Source organism: Manis javanica, chromosome 1 (genome assembly GCF_040802235.1).
Source record: "Manis javanica isolate MJ-LG chromosome 1, MJ_LKY, whole genome shotgun sequence".
Taxonomy (NCBI): domain Eukaryota; kingdom Metazoa; phylum Chordata; class Mammalia; order Pholidota; family Manidae; genus Manis; species Manis javanica.
In genome coordinates this window covers 193,803,731-193,824,210 of record NC_133156.1, presented here as the reverse complement: position 1 = coordinate 193,824,210, position 20,480 = coordinate 193,803,731, and the positions used below count along the sequence as shown (strand labels likewise).

At 39.9% G+C, this 20,480-nt stretch overlaps 1 long non-coding RNA gene across 4 annotated transcripts in view; it reads left to right on the top strand.

Moving 5' to 3' along the window:
- The window catches only part of LOC118968048 (uncharacterized), a 609,616-nt gene that overhangs the window by 401,419 nt on the left and 187,717 nt on the right, over positions 1–20,480 (top strand). For all 4 annotated transcript variants that reach the window (XR_012121169.1, XR_012121171.1, XR_012121168.1 and 1 more), the window contains one exon: positions 3,346–3,513. This is a non-coding gene — a long non-coding RNA (uncharacterized lncRNA). The remainder of the gene's footprint in view (positions 1–3,345; positions 3,514–20,480) is intronic.

Genomic DNA, 20,480 nt, shown 5'->3' with positions numbered 1-20,480 from the left:
GCCTTACTTTCCATCATTTGTTCTTAGTTTAGCAGATATGGATCCACCATTTTAATTCATAATTTTCAGCTTCCCTCATTTTTTTTCTCCACATGCAGTCCATTTGGTCATAAAACAACTGATTCAAAAACAGTATTTAGCTGGCTAACAGTATTAACAGTCCACTGGCAAAGATCCCTGACTAGTTTATCTTTATAAAGGACAGAGTATTCATATAGCTTTGTAGCTAGTTTAAAGGAGCTTATTTAGATTTAAAAGATAAGAAAGAAGACAAAAAAGGCTGCATTGATGATACCAAGAGCCCAACAATTGTTTGTTTCTGCCCACTTGCAGTAACAAATAGCCAAAAGATTGTTATTGATTTTGGTGGATTCACAGAATTTGCAAGTTGAGAAACACTGTGTAGTCACTTGTTCTTCAAATTGCAGTCCACGGGCCAGTAGCATCGGAATAGCTTGGGAGCTTTTTAAGAATGCAAAAATCTCAATCCCGCTTCAGACCCACAGAATCAGAATCTGTATTGTAACAGAATCCTCAGGTGATTTGCAAGCCCCTTAAAGTTACTGGAGTTTCACTCTAATCTACCTTGGCCCTCCTTTTAAGAAATGAGAAAGTTCAAACTCAGAGCTCACGCAGAGTTAGGACTAGAATCTCAGCCCCCTGACTCCACATTCAATGCTCACTTTTGTACTCAGGGCCACCTTAGTAGCTCCCTAACTCTTAGGGTGCAAGTAGGTGGCTGTTGCTCAGTTGCTCACTACAGATCTGGCCTTGTCTTGCCTTTCTTCCCTGGTTGATGTTTGGTGGTCTAGAAAAATAGACTTCAAGATTAGAGAATGACTTCCTCTTTCCCCTTCATTCCTTTTGTGCAAGGGAGCCATTTGGCTTATCATCCTATATTGCATAAGCCTCCTAAATAAGAATGAACCCTTAATGAGGCCAGAACCCTTTTTATTGCCATCAGTGTTTGTCAGCGTCAACGGTAGGAATTTTACCATCTGACATTCTTCCCCCAACTCACAGGTCACCATTGTTTAGTACATCTCCACTCATATAAGGAGGATTAAAAGGGCTGAGCCAAACCCTGTTAACAAAACAGTCCCCTGAAGGGCTATAATATTGCTCAGTGGTAATATCATCTCTATGCATTTTATCTTGTACATGAAATCTGGGCTAATTATCATTTTCTCATACAGTACATTTTAGACCATTGTGTTTTTGTGTCCCTGCCTAGTTCATTAAGCAGGGTTTTACAGCTCCTCCAGTAACAGGATTGCTATTGACACTTTCATTAGACCCATAATTCAAATGCTTGTCTGTCTTCCAAATGGAAGCCTCTCGGTCCAGAACCACAATCTGGCCACCAACCGTATGTTGGCTTTTAGAACTGTCATAAACTCATCATCACATTCAAGTTCTTGAAGGGTCAAAATCTGCTTTCTTGGTGAACTGTCTCCATCCAACAAACAGTCAGTGTGTTCTCCAAGAATAGTCAGCCAAGCTTTCTCTGTTCCTGTCTGAAAACTCTTCCAGGGAACTCTCAGTGTAGTGCAACCGTACCACAAATTATCAATATTTAAATCTGTATTTAAATATTAATTCCCTACTTCATTCATTCATCCATTCATTCTGTTTTTTCAACATTTAAGATCAATATGCCCAGTATTGTGTCAGATGCTGCAATGATTTAAAGATGAAAAAGATGGTCTCCGCCTTGGAGTATCTTATAGCTAAGAGATGTATATGTAAATCATTATACAATTAAGTGGAATGTGAAAAATGTCACCACTGGGTTGCCAGAAATTGGAATGGCTGTAATTGCAGATAGCTGTGCTCTAACCAGAGTGTGTTACCAACTCTATTTTCTCACCAATGTTTCAAATGGAAATAACCTAGACTGGCCTTAGTAAAACTGCATATATGTATGAAATATATCACAGACTATTACTTGGGAACAGATGAAGTGGAGTCCCCAGAAGTGATTCTGATGGGCAATAGTGAGAAGGTGGGGTTGGATCAGTCTTTGCTTTTTTAGTAGTGTTTTTTTTTTCTCTCTCTCTGACAAGGTTCAAGAAACGGTTCAATGCAAATATTTGATCTCATTTACAATAAAGCTTTTCAGAAGTGCCTACCAGACAACAGAAATGTCTGCTTTTAATTTTTGAGGAAGTAACTATCTCAGGTCTTCATGAGGAAGCAGGAAATATGAGCAGGCCTGTGTAGCTTTGGTGTGCAATTGAGGCTTTCAACCTTTACAAACTGCTTTCGGCTATTTAATTGAACACACAGTTGTCGACCGTATATATCAATGTACAGTTAACTGTGTTGGATTTAAAAGGCTGCTGATTGGCTGCACTGCCTTTGCTTCCCAGCCAATCAAATCACAGAGAAAAAAATTGTTTGGGGGTTAATTTTACCTTCCTGATACTTTGCCTTTAAGAAGAAAAGAAACAGAAGGAGAAATGAAATGATAAAAGTATAATCTTGTACCATTCTATACATCCCTTCTTGGTTCTTAGTCTTACCTGAGCTCACACATTAGATTACGTACCTCACTTGGTTCCTACCAAACGAATTCACAGCTGTATTCCTGAAACAGAAAGGATTCAGACCGTAAAGCAGATGAAGGGTACGAAGCTGGATTGTTACTGATTGGGGTAATGTGGCTTCATTTTGCAGTAATACTGCTGTCGTGTTGGAAAATGACTGAAGCATTTTTTCCAGTGCATTTCATTCTACTGCAGGTGCCTTCATAAACATGTCCAATCGCGTGATGGAGGTCAACAACAACGCAGGGTTTAGAAATTGTTGCTTGGAAATCACACTCACTTAAATACCTGCATCTGTCCATCAGCCACGCCATAGCTTATTCCAAGCCTGTGCAGGAGAGTGATTTGCAATCTCCTGGCTTTTCATTTCAAGTAGCATCACTCACTTTAAGCCAGATACTCAGGCCTCTTCAGAAGCCTCCAGGGTGAAGGACAAGTAAGAAGAAACTTATCGAATCTTTCAAAACTAAGGGCAGCTACATCTACTCCATCAAACTTGTTACATTTCTTCTGGTATTTTATTTTTAAATCACACATTCTTCCTTTCATGTGACAGATAATGGAGATTTTGGCACATAATTTCACAATCCCAATGGCTCTTTTGTGTTTGTATACATTTAATTAATCACTCTCCAAGTTGAAAGCTGGGCCAGAAGGACTGGAATTGGAGGAGAGGACATAATGTTTATTTTTACAAGTCCTTCCCCTGTGAGTTATCTTCTCTCATCTTCTGTAAACTCGGGTTGCATAACTAAATTCTAGTTTGTTTGTTTTTTTTCTCTTTTTCACTTGACAGGGGCTTACCAATCTGGGCTTCTTCCAGAGCTGAAAACTGATTACAAATATGAAACAGATTTCACTACTGGACTTGAACTCCACATTAGAAAACAACAAGATCCTCAAAATAATTGAAAAGATTCTCAACAAAGAGCAAATGCAACATGAATGGCAGGATGTCAAGAAGGTAAGAGGTAAATTTCTAGTGACAACTTATTTGCTGTGTGGTTGGGTACATAGAAAACATGCTTCCAGGCTACAGGTAGTGTTCATTCTCAGCCAAGGGTCAGGGCAGGGAGGATCATTTCTAATCAGAAAAATGTACTGGCTGATCTCTTTTCTTCTGGGTCTCTCCAACTATTAATAAGAGAAATATTGCAGAATGCTAGATTCTGTGTAAAGACATCATTTTGGGGAGGGGTATGCTTAGTAAAGGAAACATCCTCCACGTAAAACACTCCAGGGGACCTGTGCCAATTTCTTGTGCTTCAGAAATTGTGGAGCACCATCTTGAAAACCTTCAGGATGACAAGGGATCAAATCAGAGGCAAAGGGCAATAAAGCTGTCAAATCTGTTTATCTTGATATTGGAAAAAAAGAATGAGAGAGAGAGAGAGACAGACAGCCAGAAAGAAAGACTCCCTCAAAGATACAAAGAACATTGGGGTGAGCATCTACCATTTTAGCATTTCCTGGTGTGAAAAATGTGTGTGTGTGTGTGTGTGTGTGTATATATATATATATATGAGTAAAGTAGTATCAATCTTTTCCCTTCTAGCCTATTATACAGTTTAGTTTAGAGGCTTCATCTGTTCTGTCCAACCAGGAAGCAAATAGGAGTTGCCAGATTCCTTTCTTGAACTTTTTTGGAACAGAATCTGAAGAATAGGGAAAGAGTAGAAGGAAGAATGCCACAATGACCTAGTCTCGTGAGGGAAGTAGCGAGTAAGGAGCATAGCTGCAGAAGGCATTGAACCCCCAGGAGTAAAAAGGCAGAAGTGGGTGTTGGCGGTACTGGAGTGCAAAGACTATAGTGTAAAAGTGTAAAAGACTATAGTGATCCCAGATGTAACATGAGGATGGTGGGTGGTGGGAGTAATTCTGGGGGAGGCATGATGGAGATTGAACAGTGAGCTTGTGAGCAACCAAAGAGAGATACTGGAGGGAGGCAGGGGATTAGAAAATGAGAGAAGATGGAGGTGTTCCTAGTAATTGCCATGGATATGTTCTTGGGTTCCCATTTCTTCAATGAATGACTAAAGGGTGAAATCTCCTAATTTTAAATGAAATGTCACTGTGGGTCTAAATGCACAGGTGTAACATTTGATAAGGTTAACCCATAAAACAGACACTCCACTGGGCAGTGGGATTACTTTTAAAATAAATCAGCATCTTCTCAGAGCCCAACCATTGGCTTTCCAGTTCTCTTCATATGGCTTAGTTTCTTTTAAAGAGCAGATCTGAGAAGCAGGTGTTCTCTGAGTTAGTCCTAAGGGAACCGCAAACTAGTTGCATGCCCCACGTCATTCATCTGAGGTAATGAGTTTATACAAGTATGAACATGGGACTTGAAGTCATACAGATTTTGCACAAGCTACCTAATTTTTGTTAGTCATTATTTCTCATATCTATAATGTTAGGGCATTAGGAGAATCTCTCTCATGGGGCCTTTTTTTTTTAATCTCATGGGGGTTTTTAATGAGATAATGTACGTGAAGTTTTACAGTGATGAGTTTGATAAGTATTAGCCACTGTTGTAGTTACTATTACTATAATTGGTGGTGGTGGCTCTCAGTTTCCTCATCTTTAACATGAGAGAATTAGATAAAATTTTTGCAGTGTTCCCTTCCTGTTCTACAAATAATTTCTGTAATTCTTGAGTTTGGGAACACCAAGCACAAGAATTAGGCAGTGGTCACTGAGACAACTCTTTTGCCCTAAATCTCTTAGAAATATTTGGGTTCTTTTAAAATGTCACTCTTTTGAGAGGGACCAGTATTTCATTTAATCTGTCCTTCACCAACTTCAGTCTCTTGTTTGGTACTACTCACTGAAAAAGACAGAGTTGGAGTTTTCCTTATTCCATCTGTAAACTAAACTCTACTTGAACTGCTTATGACTTATGGTCTATGTGTGGAGACACGAGTTAGCAGTTCTGCTTTTTCCTGAGAACATAGACTCTCCTTTTCTCTCCCTTCTCCTCTTCTTCCTTCTTTTAAAGTTACTAAAACCCTATCTCCTCTGTGTATGAAGCAGACCATTTATTTCTAAGTCTTTTGAGCTCCTTTTTTCTTCTTACTTGATATTCTTGGTAGCATCTTGCCCATAGAAATGTAATAGTGATAGAGTTGTTGATTGGTCTAGAATATATCACAGTCCCTAAATATGTGAAATTAAAAAAATAAAAAAGAAATCAACATTGTTCTGAAAGGAAGGTAGTTAAAATTCAGAAAGAGAGATTCTTTAATTAACTTAATAAAATTACTAATGGAAGCATTTTAACTGCTAAATTTAATTTACTTGTCAAGATATCAGGCTACAAAGAGGAGGGAAGTGTAGGAACTCTGCTTTCCATTATGATGTACTCTATTATAGAATAAATTTGCTTAAAATGAAATATATCACCAAAAGCCATCAATGACATCTTAATTTGGAACAGCCAGTTGAAAAGTAATTAGACTATGAAGCAATCAGTTCTAGTAAATCAGTGTTTCCCTTTACATAAACATACTTTTTTTCTTTTTTTTTTTTTTGCTATTTATATACAGGAAAGACTTTCAGGTAGTAGGCAGGCAAAGATGCTGATTCTTTTGGCTGTCGGTGTTTTTACTTTACATTACCAAGCTGTCAAAACAAAATGTTTTATGATGGGTTTAAAAAATGTATAAGCATCTGATTTGATTTAGTGTTTATATTTATATGTTGAACTGAGGAGAGTTTGCTTATCATAGGGGTTTAAAAGATTTACATTTGTCTGCTTCTTACTTCCAAAATGCTTTCCAGATCCACAGGCAGCCCCGACACCTTACCTCAGTGAATGAGGCTCAGTCAGAAATTAAACAAGAGCCCTGCTTCTCCCTGCAGGGTCTCTCCTAAGTTATAAAAAGAAAGGTGGAGAATGTGGTTGCTAATGAGACAAGGATGGGGACAGAGATGGGAGTGGCTAAAATTATCCTTCTGTTAGGGGTCTAACAACTGACTATTAGGAATGTCTCAAAACATAGCTGGCCTTCCTAGAAGTGTGTTTGTTTATTTTATGACAAATTAAAAAGGGAGATAGGTGAAATAGAAAATAATTCTGACTTCATCCGATTTTGGAAACTTAGCATCATAAAACTAAGAGGTATTAGAAATCCAAATATCAGACTACTGCATATTAGGAAGCACTTTCCTGTATATGTGTATTTTCTGATCACCTTAGTGTGCCTTTGAAGAAGGCATTTTCATCTTCAATTTACTGACATGGAAGTGGAGGCCCCGAGAGGTTAAGTGGCTCATGGAGACAGTGGAGGTTCTAATGGGAGAGCTGGGGCTACATGGGGGCCTTCTAGGCTCCTGGTACTTTTTCCACAGCATCTGCTCTGATGATGGAAGCCCATCTGTTATATACGGAGGGGAAGAGGTGTGAGAAAAATAACTAGAGGAGATATCAATCACTCAGCAAGATATTTATGAAGTACTTCATTCAGATATTAGGGGAGTCACCATTGTCACCAGCCCTGAGAAATCAAAGGGGATGATGAATTATGCCACAGAGAGCATTAGCGCAGAAGATAGAAACTACCTTGCAATGTCATGCTTGTGTTAGTCTGCATTATTCTCTAGTGGGAGAGAATGGTATGAGAGAGAAAAATACAGGACAGTTTTTTAGTGAGTAAAATAAACTACACCTTGCTATTAAGGGAGGAATGTGGGAAAGCCTCTGAAAGACAGTTCTGGCTCTGCCAGCATGCAAATCACTTAATAGTATGCAAATGACCTCCCCCTAATAGAGTAAATCATTTCCATTCTCTCCACTGCTTATTTAGAAATGTGATCATTGATAACAACACTACAAGGTACTATTCCTAGTTGAAAAACACATTGGAAGGAAATCGAATATGTATGATGCAATGGGTTTTAGATTGCATAATTGTAGATAGGTGTGAAGTAGCCTAAGACAACATAATAAAAATGCAAAAGCCTCTATTGCACTGTGGCAGGGAGAGAGCTGGGCAGAGCAGAACGGGGCACTGCAGAGCCCTCTGCCTCTAGAATTCTAGTAAAAATACAGTCTGTCATCCCCAGTGGCTGCTCAAGATCCATGCATAACAGGACAATTACCCTGGGAGTGGAGAAGGCAGAAACTATACAAAAATAGACAGAACAACTTAAAGTTAGCAAAGAAAAGATAAGGAGCACAAAAGTAGGAAATGAGATATTGCTAGTAAAAGAGGTTAGATGGAGTAAGAAGGGCTTTTATAAATGTATCAAGGAAAAAAGTGATCTTCAAGAGAAAAAAGACCAGTGAATAAATGAGAAGAGGAGGGTGTGAAATTAATGATGGCTAAGATATTGACCTCCTGCTGTAAGTCAGTTCTTAAGAAAAAAATGAGAAAATTTGGACAGCTGGAAAGCAATAATGACTTTTAAAAATAGGTATCTACAAAGAGGATGAGGTGAAATTTAGAAAAAAATCAAACATGTGGCATATACAGATTGTAAGTTTCAGATAATATGCTTCCTAGGGAATTAGATTCCCTGCCTACTAACGAGGCAGGAGCTGGAAGAAGAGCAATACAAACTAGAAGGTTGTCAGAAATTCCTCAAAACAAATGTTTCACATAACAATAGAATAATGATTGGGGCAGGTTAGGGGAGCAAACACAGGACAAGCTCTCTTGGTGTTGTGTAAATTTTAGATATATTTGGTTATGCCTGTGTGGCAACTGCAATTTTTTAGAAAATCAGGAGAACTTTCTTCTTTTTTTTTTGAGCAAGTAAACTCAATACCTATACGACTAATGTTTATTGTGGATACTTTAAATGTACAAGAGAGAGAGAGACACTGTCATTGTCCCATGGGAGAAAATTGGAAAAATGATGCAATCCCTAAAACATATATAAGTACTGAACTATTGATTAAAGTATGTACATGAAATTGGAAAATTCCGAGTACAATGAAAAAAGCCCATCTGAAAGGAAGTTTGAGATCCTAATAAAATTTTCAAGCTAAATCCTCAAAATCCAATGAATTAATAATCCAGTTTATTAGTTGGATTTTGAGGATATCACTGGATACGAATAAATAATCATTTAGGGAAGTTTTTGTTGATATTTGCAATGCATTTGTGTGGGAAAAAGGTACAATTGTAAAGGAAGCATTGGAATTTTATATAGAAAGTGATTTATTGGAGAGAAAATGTCTCTCCAATATTGGAGTATTTGCCTCTGAATAGTTTCCTTGGCATTCCTACCTGTTGGGCTGTATTATTTGACAGACTGTAGTCAGTAGCTTCTTCGTTTCTCTCATTTCAGTGTCTTCTTTTCTCCTTACTTGATGCTTTTAATAACTAAAATATTCCGGGATGTGTAGTATACCACTCCACTGGCCCACCATATCTACACCCTGTAAGAACCCTGCAGCACCTGCCCTCAAGCCACTGACAGTCATAAATCGGATGTGTGGTTCTTTGCTTAAGTTGGCACCATGGTGAGGAAAGAGCAGAGGAGTCTGCAGTCATATAGAAAAACATGTGGCAGAAATGAGATGTGGCCTCTTCCCTGAAGAATGCATGGAATTTAGATACATGGCACAAAGTTGGGGGAGAGAACATTCCAGAGTCTGCAGCAGTTAGACCAAAGGTCTAGAGATAGATAAGTGCATCTTCATAAGGGGTCAGAATATAGATCTTTTCTGATGGGACAGACTCTTAAAAGTCAGCAGGTACAACTATGATGTGGTAGAGCTGTTTGTGATTTGAAGACCTGGACACAAATCATGGCTCTGAGTTTTGCAAATGTCATTTTATATCTCTCTAATGCTCTAGACTCCATTTATAAAATGGAGTTCATTACTCTCCCCTAAGGCTGCCCTGGTAGGTGCTGAGCAGTAGCAGAGTCCTGGGGTTGAAGCCACTGTATGATCAGCTGTATGATCCCGCTTCTCACCCAAACCTCTGCTTTGCTTTCACTGGAGTTCTATTCCTCAACAGTTACTTTTGGGCCTAAGAGGAATTTGGCTTCCTGGCCTATTGCAATTAAGTAAGCCATTTCCTTATATGAACTTATTGTAATATTCCTTCTAAGATTTTTAAAGCAGTTTCAGATTTTTGTACTGTCTTTCTATATTTTATTTGAGTCGTCCCCAAGTGAGGTGGGAGGGAGATAACCTGCTTCCTACTTAAAGATTGGGACTGTGCTGTTAAGATGGGGAATTTATGCCAAGAAAGGAGAGATTCCCATTCCATCTAAGGAATGATGGAAACTCTATTTCTGATGACTAGAATAGTGGCAGATTGTGAGTGGGAGGTGGGTGGACACAGCTGATTGTTTTACATAAATCTGGCCAATAAAGGATGTCCGCCCTCCTTCCTGAAAGTGGTTTGTGCGTGCTACTGGAAGGAGGGAGGAATGGAGGGAGCAAAAGGAAGGAAGAAAGGAAGAGAAAGAAATGAGGAAGGAAGGAAGAAAATACAAACACAAAGGAACTCACATTTTTTAAGAACTCCTTTTGAAGCTATGTTGTATGTCTTGGGCATAGTCACACACAAGGGAAAGAGAGCTTTATTTCACTTTTTCTTTTCTCTCTTGCTCTTTATATTCCTCTATTTAAAGCAACCTCGCCCTTCTTTATTGTAAGAATACATGAAAATTGTTGGTCCATTTTTTTGTTAGTTTTATAAAATCATACATAGAAATATTTCTTTGAAGTCCTTGGTTTTTTGACTTCTATACTGTAGAACTCAGTCCCAAATTCCAGGAAATCAGAGTAGGATAACGTGTCAATGCACATATAGACAGAATTGAAGACTCTCTGACTGAAAACTGAGATGCTGATAAGCAGCAGATAGTGGTAAACTGTATCATCCTCTTAGTTAGACTCAATGGTATTAAGAATAAATAGCTATATTCTCTTCTGGTTATTATACAGTTTTTAAAATATTCTATTGTATTTTCAGACAGTTGAACCTAATATAGCTCTAAGACACAAAATATAAACTTGTGTATGATTCATTTGTCAATAAATATGAGAATGCTATGTATCAAAATCTATATGAGTCAGTCAAAGCTTTACTCAGAGGTGAAGTAATAGCCTTAAATATTTCACTTCTTTGGGGAAATAAAGAGTAACTACAAATGAATAAAAAGTAAAACTGGATATTAAACAAATAATAAAACCATAAGGAGTAAGTAATAAAGATAAAAACACTGAAAGAATCTGAAACCTAAAAATAGTAAAAGTAATTAATCATCTTAGACATCAGAAAAAACTTTATTTATCATATAAATTATATTTATATATCATCTAATGTGTTTATATAACAATAAATCATTTACTAATAAATTTGGAGGTTATTTTATTAATTGATAAAATCTTGTTGGTTTTAATAAAGGGAGGTGCCATAAAGAAAATTAGAAATGGGAGTTTGGATTTTAGAATAGATTCAGGGACAATAAAAATCATAAGAGTTGTGCAAAGTTATGTTCCAGTAAGTTTGGAAACATCAGTAAAATTAAAATATTTTGGAAATATGTAAATTACCAAAATTGGTTGAGAATAATTAGAAAGAACTAATTAAAGGAATAGCCAAAGATGAAACTAAGTAACTACCTAAATAAAATTTTTGAAAGTGATTAATATATTACAATTATTAGTAGTAAAACAAATTCAGGGCTTTCAAAGTCCAATTAACTTTAAATTGTTCCTAGTTATATTATAGAAAAATATTGAAAACTACTTAATTTTATTATTTGAGCATTACTCTGTTATGAAAAACAAGATAACAATATAATAAAATAAAATCTCCACTTGTGAAAAGAGATACAAAAATATGAAGTATGATTCAACAGTTTATAATAAGTCATGGTGGGTAGGCTTAATGTGCATTTGAGAAGGAGGTGAGGAGATCATTGCATTTTTTATTCTTTATCAGAAAACAACTCACTCCTGGAAAAGTAGCAGGCAGGTGGAATAGCTTCATTAATTCTGTGATGGAACAGATCACAGAAATGATTAGACACAATGTGTTTTCAGGAAATGATTTGATTCTGGATATATTTGCTTGAATGTAGGCACTGGCTTTAAAGTCATGAAATAGTCAAGCTTTATTTTTTATTGCTAATACTGTTTTTAAAGTTAATATTTATTTAATGAAGGAATTATAAATCAGTGTTTTGTATTAAATGTCTAGCATAAACAGTCCATGGGCTAGGCACTGCACGTAGCGCAAAGAGATGAAATTAATTGTTAGCTGCCATAAACCTCATGCACAATGGGCCCCTCCATTGTATTTGTTAGTGATCTGGCTCATTCTCCATACCTTTTCAAAGATAGCGCTCTCTCTCTCTCTCTCTCTCTCTCTCTCTCTCTCTCTCTCTCTCTCTCTCTCTCTCTCTCCTCTCTCTCTTTCTCACCCCTTCTTCCTCTCCCCATCTCTCTCTCATTTTCTGTCCCCCAGCTCATCACTGTCATTCTTTGTATTTTGGAGGGAGTTTGTAAAGCAGAGCCTTTATCAAGAGAAACCTGAATAGCACCCTCTTAGAGAGGAAAAAGCTGCCTTTAAGTGCCATTCTTAATTTATGGGTAAAAGCTGCTACTGTACCTGTGTGAGAGTCCCACGAGAGTTTCACTAAATGTGTCTCTGCCAATACCAATGACCGAAAGAGACCTTCCATTAACTTCTGAATTAGCCAAATGGGACAGAGCTTAATCTAATATGTGTTATTTCATTTTCTAGGTTACTTGTTTTAAAGGAAATAAAGTATACTCATAGGCTGTCTAAAACTGTCCTGGGAGATGTGCATGGAAGGACTCCGTCTAAACAGCATTGGCTTCTGAGAAAGCTGGGTGCGTGCCTGAGGGCCCAATTTAGCTTGGTGGATGCCTTTCTCACAGTAGGCAAAGCAAACCCCTAATTCCAAGGATCTTTGAGAGAAATTGCACATTAGTGAAAATGATGAGAGCTTGTGCTGGAATTTTGAGATAAAGAGATAAAGGGGCTTTTTCCTCTACTGATAACTGCCGTTGCCTACTTGAATTCTAGTTAACGTGGCATTCCTCATAGTGGGCATGATCTCTTTTCTCTGGCTTAGTTTGACCAGGGCTCTGAGCAGTCTAGCCATCATCAGAAGCAGATCGGAAACTGATATACTAGGGCCAAGGTTTCTGAGGAGGCAGCGTGGTACAGGGCGAGGAGAACCAACCTGCTGTCTGGAGGCTTTCTTTCTCAGTTTCAGCATCAATTAGCTAGATAACCTTGAATATAACTCCCTCTGTGCCTCAGTACTTATCCATCAAATGGGAATAATAATTTTGCTCTACATCTTTTGCAAATGCGATCGGATGAGATATTGATCAAGTTGAGATAATGAATATGAAAGTGTTTGCAAACTGTAAAGCACTGTAGAAATTTAAATGAATTTCAGTGCGATACGGCATATGGGATTGTCCAACAGGTTACTGCGATCTTGTAGGTATCTTGGCAATGTCTTCTTCACTCTCTAGGATTTTCATGAAAGCAAAATTTGCTAAACAGAGCTAGATACATGCAGCTTTCTCTCTTTTTATAGCCATCCTTCCCAACTGCCAACCCTATTCATGGGACTTCGGAATGTGCCAAGGTTAGACGACTCAGACATGGGGTGTGAGCCATAACTTCTAAATCAGTTCTGGAAGGATGCCAGACCATCAGTTTAGAAAAGTGATTTGAGTGTCTTCCTGAGGACAAAGAATTACTTAGAGAGTATATCTTTCAAGAACACATTATTGAAACTTAGAAAAAGAATTTTAAAATGTGGAAACACTAGTATTAAAGGCACTCTAAACCAATTACCACGTATTTACTTGGATTTCAATGTGGGGGGATACCCTTTTCATTATTTGCAAGCTTCAAGAACATTAGAAACACTTCCCTGAAGACAATGTAATATCCAAATCTGAAGTAGGCTGTTGTTTGTCCATTTAATCCATTTTCTTGCTTTTACCTTCTTCATGAAGGCAGAGAGCACTTAAATGTTTTTGAATGTACAATATACCCTGAGTAGGCAATGTACTTTTGGATAGTTAGTACCCTTTGTCCCTTGAGAAAGCGTATTAAATTGTATGCACCTGCCCTGGGATTCCACGGACATACTGTGTTGCAATAGGAGCCAAGATGGGGACAGGTTAAGATCCCCGAGCCTCAGCACAGAAAGACTTAGTCATTTCCAAATGCTTAAGGATCATTCTGTGTACTTCAAAGAGAGATTTTTCAAAGCTGTGGATGAAGGATGGGGATGAAAGGCATAGAGGCCCAAGGGAGACTTGTGTTCAGAGGTGCCCAGTGTTCTAAAGATCTGTTGTCCATAAGGCATTGACGATCGTCAGCATTCTAGTGCGTTTTAGCCAGAGGATGGCCACTGAACTGCGGCCTTTTTCCTCCTGCCAATCATGGGGGCCCAGTATGCACAGGCATTTTCTCTGACTCCTGTTTTCCTCCCACCTCTCTGTAGTGGGCAGCTCTCCCACTTAGGCGAGCCCTGACAGTCTGTCACACCCACACAATGGTGATTGGTGCCTCCCCATTTTGTGCCAACTTCCTGAACCTTACATGTCTCAGTGGTACCTGGTCCTGCTTTAGTGCAGATGTACCCATCTTCCTTATCAGCCCTTGATTCTAAGTGTTTGACACTTAGTCTTCTGGATTCCACCTCCTAGAGTGGCTCCCCAGAGACCACAGTCAACCTGAGCGGGCCTCTGCCTAGACTTCAGAGGCTGCCTTACCTCCTGGTCCTCCTCCTCTCACTGACCACTTGGTCTGTGTTTGGTTTCTGCCTCTGCCATCACTTTCTCTGTGACCTTCAGCCAAATGTTCCCTGGAGATATCTCCCTGCCTTCAATAGGGAAGGATGACTTCCGTAACACCCTGATTCCCTGACAGTGGTGACAAGCACAGCAAGGCCGGGGGCCAAGCTGGTTTGCAGTAAGTAGCAGGATGCTGTTCCACAAAAGCTTTTAAAGACCTTGGCTTACAAAAGCTCTGCCTTTGGCAATATGTACTTTCCAAGGTCACAAGGCACAAAGGGTTCCAGTCCACAAAAGGAGTGAGGGCATAAGGGGAACTTATACCCTCTTCTTACAGACCCTGGCCCAGAAGTGGCACACATCACTTATTCTCCATCTATTGACACACACTATTCATAAGGCTAGGTGGGGGGTTGGGAGGCTGAGAATACCATTTCCTAGCAACATCTCTTAGGTTTGAAGGAACAGGACATTTTGGTGAATAGCTACCTCTGCCTCTGTCACACACAGCTTCTCTCACTAGGTTACTTAGGTTACTATAAATGTAGTTATGAGCATGGGCTAATTTTTGAATTCACCTCTGCCACTTACTAGTTTCATGGTGATGAATAATTAACTTAAATAATGTGGCCTTCAATTTCTTCTTCTTTAAATGGAGACCATTTAGTACCTACCTGATGGGGTTATTGTGAGGACTGAATGAGTTAACTCACAGAGGGTTTAGGATAGAGCATGGCACCCATAGTCACCCAATAATTGTTACTGGTTCAGTCAACCCTCAGTTCCTGTTAAGATTCAAGATTAAAGCTTATGATAGAATGGGATATTTGTTCCCTATGTTATGGCTTTTAAAACAGGGTGCTTCTGCACTTCATGATGGCTTTAATAAAAGCAGTGCCCTCTTCCTGAAGTCATCAACAATCCAAAATTCTAAACACAGGTTCAAGAAAAGAGGCAAAGAGAGGGAAAGGGAAGAAGGGAGAAGGGGAAGGGGACATGGAGAGAGACCAACCGATAGACAGACTTCCCACTGGCCTGGCTAAACCTTCCTTGCACCAGAGCTGCAGTGGAGACCCCAGTCTTCACTCTTTCCCTCTCTGCTTCACAAGGTCAGACCTGTACCAGGGCCTGAAGGCTCTTCCTGCCTTCTCCACTTCCTGACCTTTCACCCTCTGCAGGCATTTTGCCTACTAAATCTCTCTGCATGGTTAATCCCATTTTTGGCATCTGGTTCTTGGGAACCCAAACTAACACACTAAATGAGTACTTTACATGTTTGTACTCCATGTAAAATGAAGCTCTCCTTAGTTGTTCTTACTCAAACCACAAGAAACCTTCCTTCCCATTTTATGCAATTTTACTTAATATAAAGCTCTTGCTGACATTTTATTTCTGTGGGCAGTGGCTGGTTTTCTGTAACACTTAGTGCTACCTTCAGAGTACAGCCCATAAAACTTGTGCAAAGAAGACAGAGAAACATGTCATAGTGCTGGACTTGATGCTTTGGATCATAAAACATGTCTGCTTGAGTCAAACCGGGCCTTAGCAGAGCAGCAGAGGGAGGCAGTGGAGGAGCACCTCCTGGCTCCTGTGCGGGGGCATGCTTTGAGCCACGGCAAGTGAGCGTGTGCCTGGCACTGTGATGTGCTGGCACTACATGGACCAAGGCCCTCTCCCTGCCTTCGGAATGCCTGTGGGCAGGACAGAAAATCAATACTTAGTTGCAATTTCTCTTGAAGAGTGCTAGGTAAGAGTAAATTCTGAGTGTTGAGGAAGCACAGGAGAGAGCCCTTTATGAAGGAGGGAGTCCAGGGGACAGGGTGACGTAGGGAAGGAAAGATTAAGCTGTGTTTCAGAGTTTACAGTCAAAGTTGCCCAGAGGCTGAAGGCAGGGGAAAGGGATCTTTAGTTGAAAAAGCAGCTGGTGTCTGGGTTTGAGGGCATGACAGAATGGGGAACGCTTAGTCAGTCCCCCTGCAGGAATGGTGGAGCCAGGTAGGGACCTGGGAAGGTGGGCAGGAGCCAGCATTAGTGGTGGAGGCATGAGAATTGTAAAAACTGCTGTATTATGTTGGAGTTGAGGCTATCATAGGCCCAGATAACATCCCTTCCAACTGTACATCACACCTCTCCCTCACTGCTCCTGAGAACAGTCAGCCCACATCCCAGTTCAAGACAGTGAAATACGTGGCAGTTCAGAGTTCCTAGTTGCTAATATTAGCTGGTGCATTTCTGCTTCTTCCCTTTATGGCCTTGTTGGGGAAGCTGACCCAGAACATTTTTTAAAGACCCCTTCTAAGAAGTTGCTGCTGTGTGAGGGCCCCAAAGAGTGGTCTCAGATCCTTCCATTTTAATCAACCTCATTAGGCAAACCCAGTGTATGAAAAACTCTGTCTACCTGTAAAAAAAGAGAGTTTTCACTGATATGCTTTTAAAATGGTGTGCATCTTATGTATAAAAAATAACTGTTTCACTTCCCCTCAGCTTTCCCAGGAATGTGTATATTATGTAAAACAAGACACACCTGTAGTTCCCCAAGACTCTAGGTCTTGTTACTTCTGCTGTTTTGTTCCTTGGCTACTGAAAATAAATGGGTGAAAGGCTTGCCACACCTGGGTGTATTTTATTTTAAGCTAATTAGTCACAGGTAATTTTAATTTGGGTTACAATCCAAATGAAGCTGTAGGTGGACTTTATTTTAAGCCATATCTCTAAGCGGCCCCATCAAGATTTTGTCTGCCACTGAAGAGCGTGCTCCTTCTCCCTCTCTTAGATTCTGCTAGCACACATATTCTTTAAAACCCAGGTAAGCTTCTCCTGGCTGCGTGGTTCGCCTTTGTCTGCCTGGTGCTGTTGAAGGGCAAAGGGCATTCGAAAGCATTGGTCTTCACATAATGGTACCACCTTGCTCTTAGCTTCTTCCATCACCACATGAAAGTCGCGGTTAGAAAACGCACATCAAAGAGCGAGTCCCATTGACAAGGAGAGCGCTGCCTGCTGAGCGGGCATTCAGAGCCGGCGCTCGGGCTTCAGTGGCGACTCTGACTCTCTACCGAGTTTCCTGTTAACTCTGGTGTGGGTTCTGACTCGCTCTTGATGATATTGGAGTGTGTGTTTGTGGCACTCGCTTTTAATCAGTGCATTTGAGTTTCTGAAGTAAGAACTTCTTTCTCCAGCAGGTGGAAACTTTCGAACGGAAACATCGTGTTTGGCTAGATTTGAACTTAGTCCAGGGATTCACTGTTAAATCTGGGTCCCCAAATTGACCACAGATTGGATTTACCACAAAAGGAGCTTGTCCTTTTTGTTTTTCCTTTTTTTCCCTTTAAGAGTAGTTTGATAAGTACACCTATTTTTTGGAGGGAGAGATGTTTCCGTGAAGGGGATTTGGGTTGGGGGAACTGTGGTAAGAGGCTGGTGGTCTCTGACACGTTGCATATGACTTGGTTGTTCCTGTCTTGTCCCCACGCCACCCCGCCAGCCATTCTGTCTATGGATCAGAGTGTCAGGGATGAACGCTCAGCTGGCTGAGCCACTGCTGTGCAGCCCGGGGCACCTGCTGCAAGGTCAGAAGGCTGGCTGAAGTGGGCATTGCATTACACACTTGCCTTCAAGCCTCTGGAAATGTCATCGATATCTGTTATCATATTGCCCAGTCAACCACAGGTGGTTAGCAGGAAGCTTGCTTGCTCTCTCCACGCTAACGGGCCATCATGTGTTCCATCTTCAGCATCCAGTCTTACAAACCACCCTTTGCTCAAGTAGCAGCAAAAACCCATGTTTAGGTCCAGTTTGAACTAGACAAAGCATGCCTTCCCCAGACTTGCTCCTGGTCCTTTTTACTCCATCCCCATCTGCCTTCAAGCCTTTCTCAATCTGCATATGCAACAAGTTCATATAGTCAGAAATAATACTGTAATAGACTTGGTGACAGAATGGTGACTACACTTATAGTGAGCATTTCATCATGTATATAAATGTTGAATCACAATGTTTTACACCTGAAGCTAATAGAATATTGTATGTCAACTGTACTTCAATTAAAAATAAATAAAACGAAAAATAAAACAAGCCCTCAATTTCAGAGCATTGTGGAGTTCAGTGCTATTTCCAATAGCTTGTCCACTGCTTTCCACATGTGCTCTATGAAGAGCTTTTTCCTGGCTCCCAACCCCTACCCTGTGCTCCAAGCAGAGTGATGCGTCCGTCCATCCTTACACGTTTTTATCTACTGAACATTCATGAAGACTTAAATGTTGACTAAGGAAAGAAGCTTCCTGCTAGAATGCCTTTGAAATTCACCCATTCTGTTCTGTCACTCTCATTTTACAGATGAGAAAAATGACTCCTGGTGTGCTTATGATTCTTGACCAAGTTAGTTTGGTGGCAGAGCCAGAATCAAAGTGCAGATTTCTTGGAATCGTCCTTCTGTACATTTTCTTTTCTAACCCCCTGCACAAAATATTTTCTACCCTTGGGGCTTTTACATTTTGAAGGGAATCAAAATATAAGTTCATGTTCAATGACAGGATTTATCAAACCCTATAAATGAACTCAGGTAGCTTGTATATGCAATGGCAGCTTCAATATTCCCCTGGAGACTGAAATTGCAGAATGTAGGCTGGCCTCTTGCTCTGTCCTCAAGTGGTGGCGTCCTTAATGCTTTCTCGATCTTTCTGCACTGGGAATCATAAGGATTTGCCATGCTAGTTAAAGTCCCGGTTGTCTTCCATGAGAACTTCAAATCGGAACTAGCTTCTGTCCATAGTGATTATTATGCCCCATGAAAAAAGTTCAGGGTCATACTCCTGAATGTATATGAGAGGACACGAAGTCCCCAGAAAATCTGACATCAACTCTGCCAAGTATATGCAAAGCTTTTCTGAGATTTCCAAAACAATTTCTACTATCTAAATCTCATTTGGATTTCTTTGTTCATCGATTCTGCATAAACCCTCATTTCCTTAGTGATACCTCAATGAGGTATCACTAAGAATGATTTCTCCCTGTGGCAAAAAAAATATCACTACAATGGAAACTGGATTTGCAGCCTACCTTGTGGAAAGACATGCTGCTTTCTTGAGAGTTGGAGGTGTTCCTTTGAAATTTGTGTTGCTATTCCTAAGGTGAATTGTGCACATAATGATCTTTCTATACATTCATATAATGCTCTATTAATTTATAAGGCATGATAAAATACATTATTTTGTTGGATTCTCAAAACCAGTCTATGAGGCAGTTGAAGCAGTTGGAGCAAGGATTCTGAGAACTAGAGTGATGGAATCACACTTCATGATAGGAACGTGACTCTCCAATACGAAGCTTTCATTTTGGGGAAAGCTGTCAAATGCTTGAGAACTTGGGAAGGAGAAACACTTGCCAGCAGTCAGTGAAAGCTGTAGTTATAGCACTACTCTTACTGTCCAGCAGGAGGCAATACAGTTAAAATTGGCTTTCCATTTGCCACACAACTTTGAACCAGCACTCCCTCCCCTCAGTACCTTTCTCTCATTATTCCGGTGTCAGTTGCCCTCCACTTCAACCCTACTTTTCTTATATGCCTGACTTCCCACTTTATTAAATCTTAATTTTGAAGTGGAAGGATAGTACATCCAAAAAATATTTAATCAGCTTCTAAGAGGTACTAGACACTGTATAGCAGGGTTGAGATACAATATTGAATCAGTTACAATTCTTGCCTTCATGAAGCTTACATTCCTCGTAGTGAATGAAGATATTCTATCACGCAAGGCTTTTGCTTGGAATCAATAAATTCTAAAATTGGTTAACTAAAGCAGAAAATAAATCTATAATTGCTCACTGAATCAATAGGAAGCTTAGTACCCAAGTTCGAGTTCAGAAATGGGCATGTTCTAAGGGAAGCTACGCAGCAGGGCAAACCAGTTGAAGTCCTGCTACAGGAATCATCTGGGTAGCATGTGCCACTGCCACTGCTGTCCGGACATTTGCTGCCATTGCAGCCCCATTCCAAAGGCGGTCAGCCTGAATAATTTCTCTACCATCTCTATGTCTTTTTTCACTTCCTTAAGATTTAAAATTTTGAGTAGGAATATTAGATTGTCTGAGCCTACACTCTAGCTGCTAGCAGTGTAGAAGGGGGTATCTAAGCTCTTCACACCTGTAGTGGGAGGTAGAGCTTGTACTTTCAG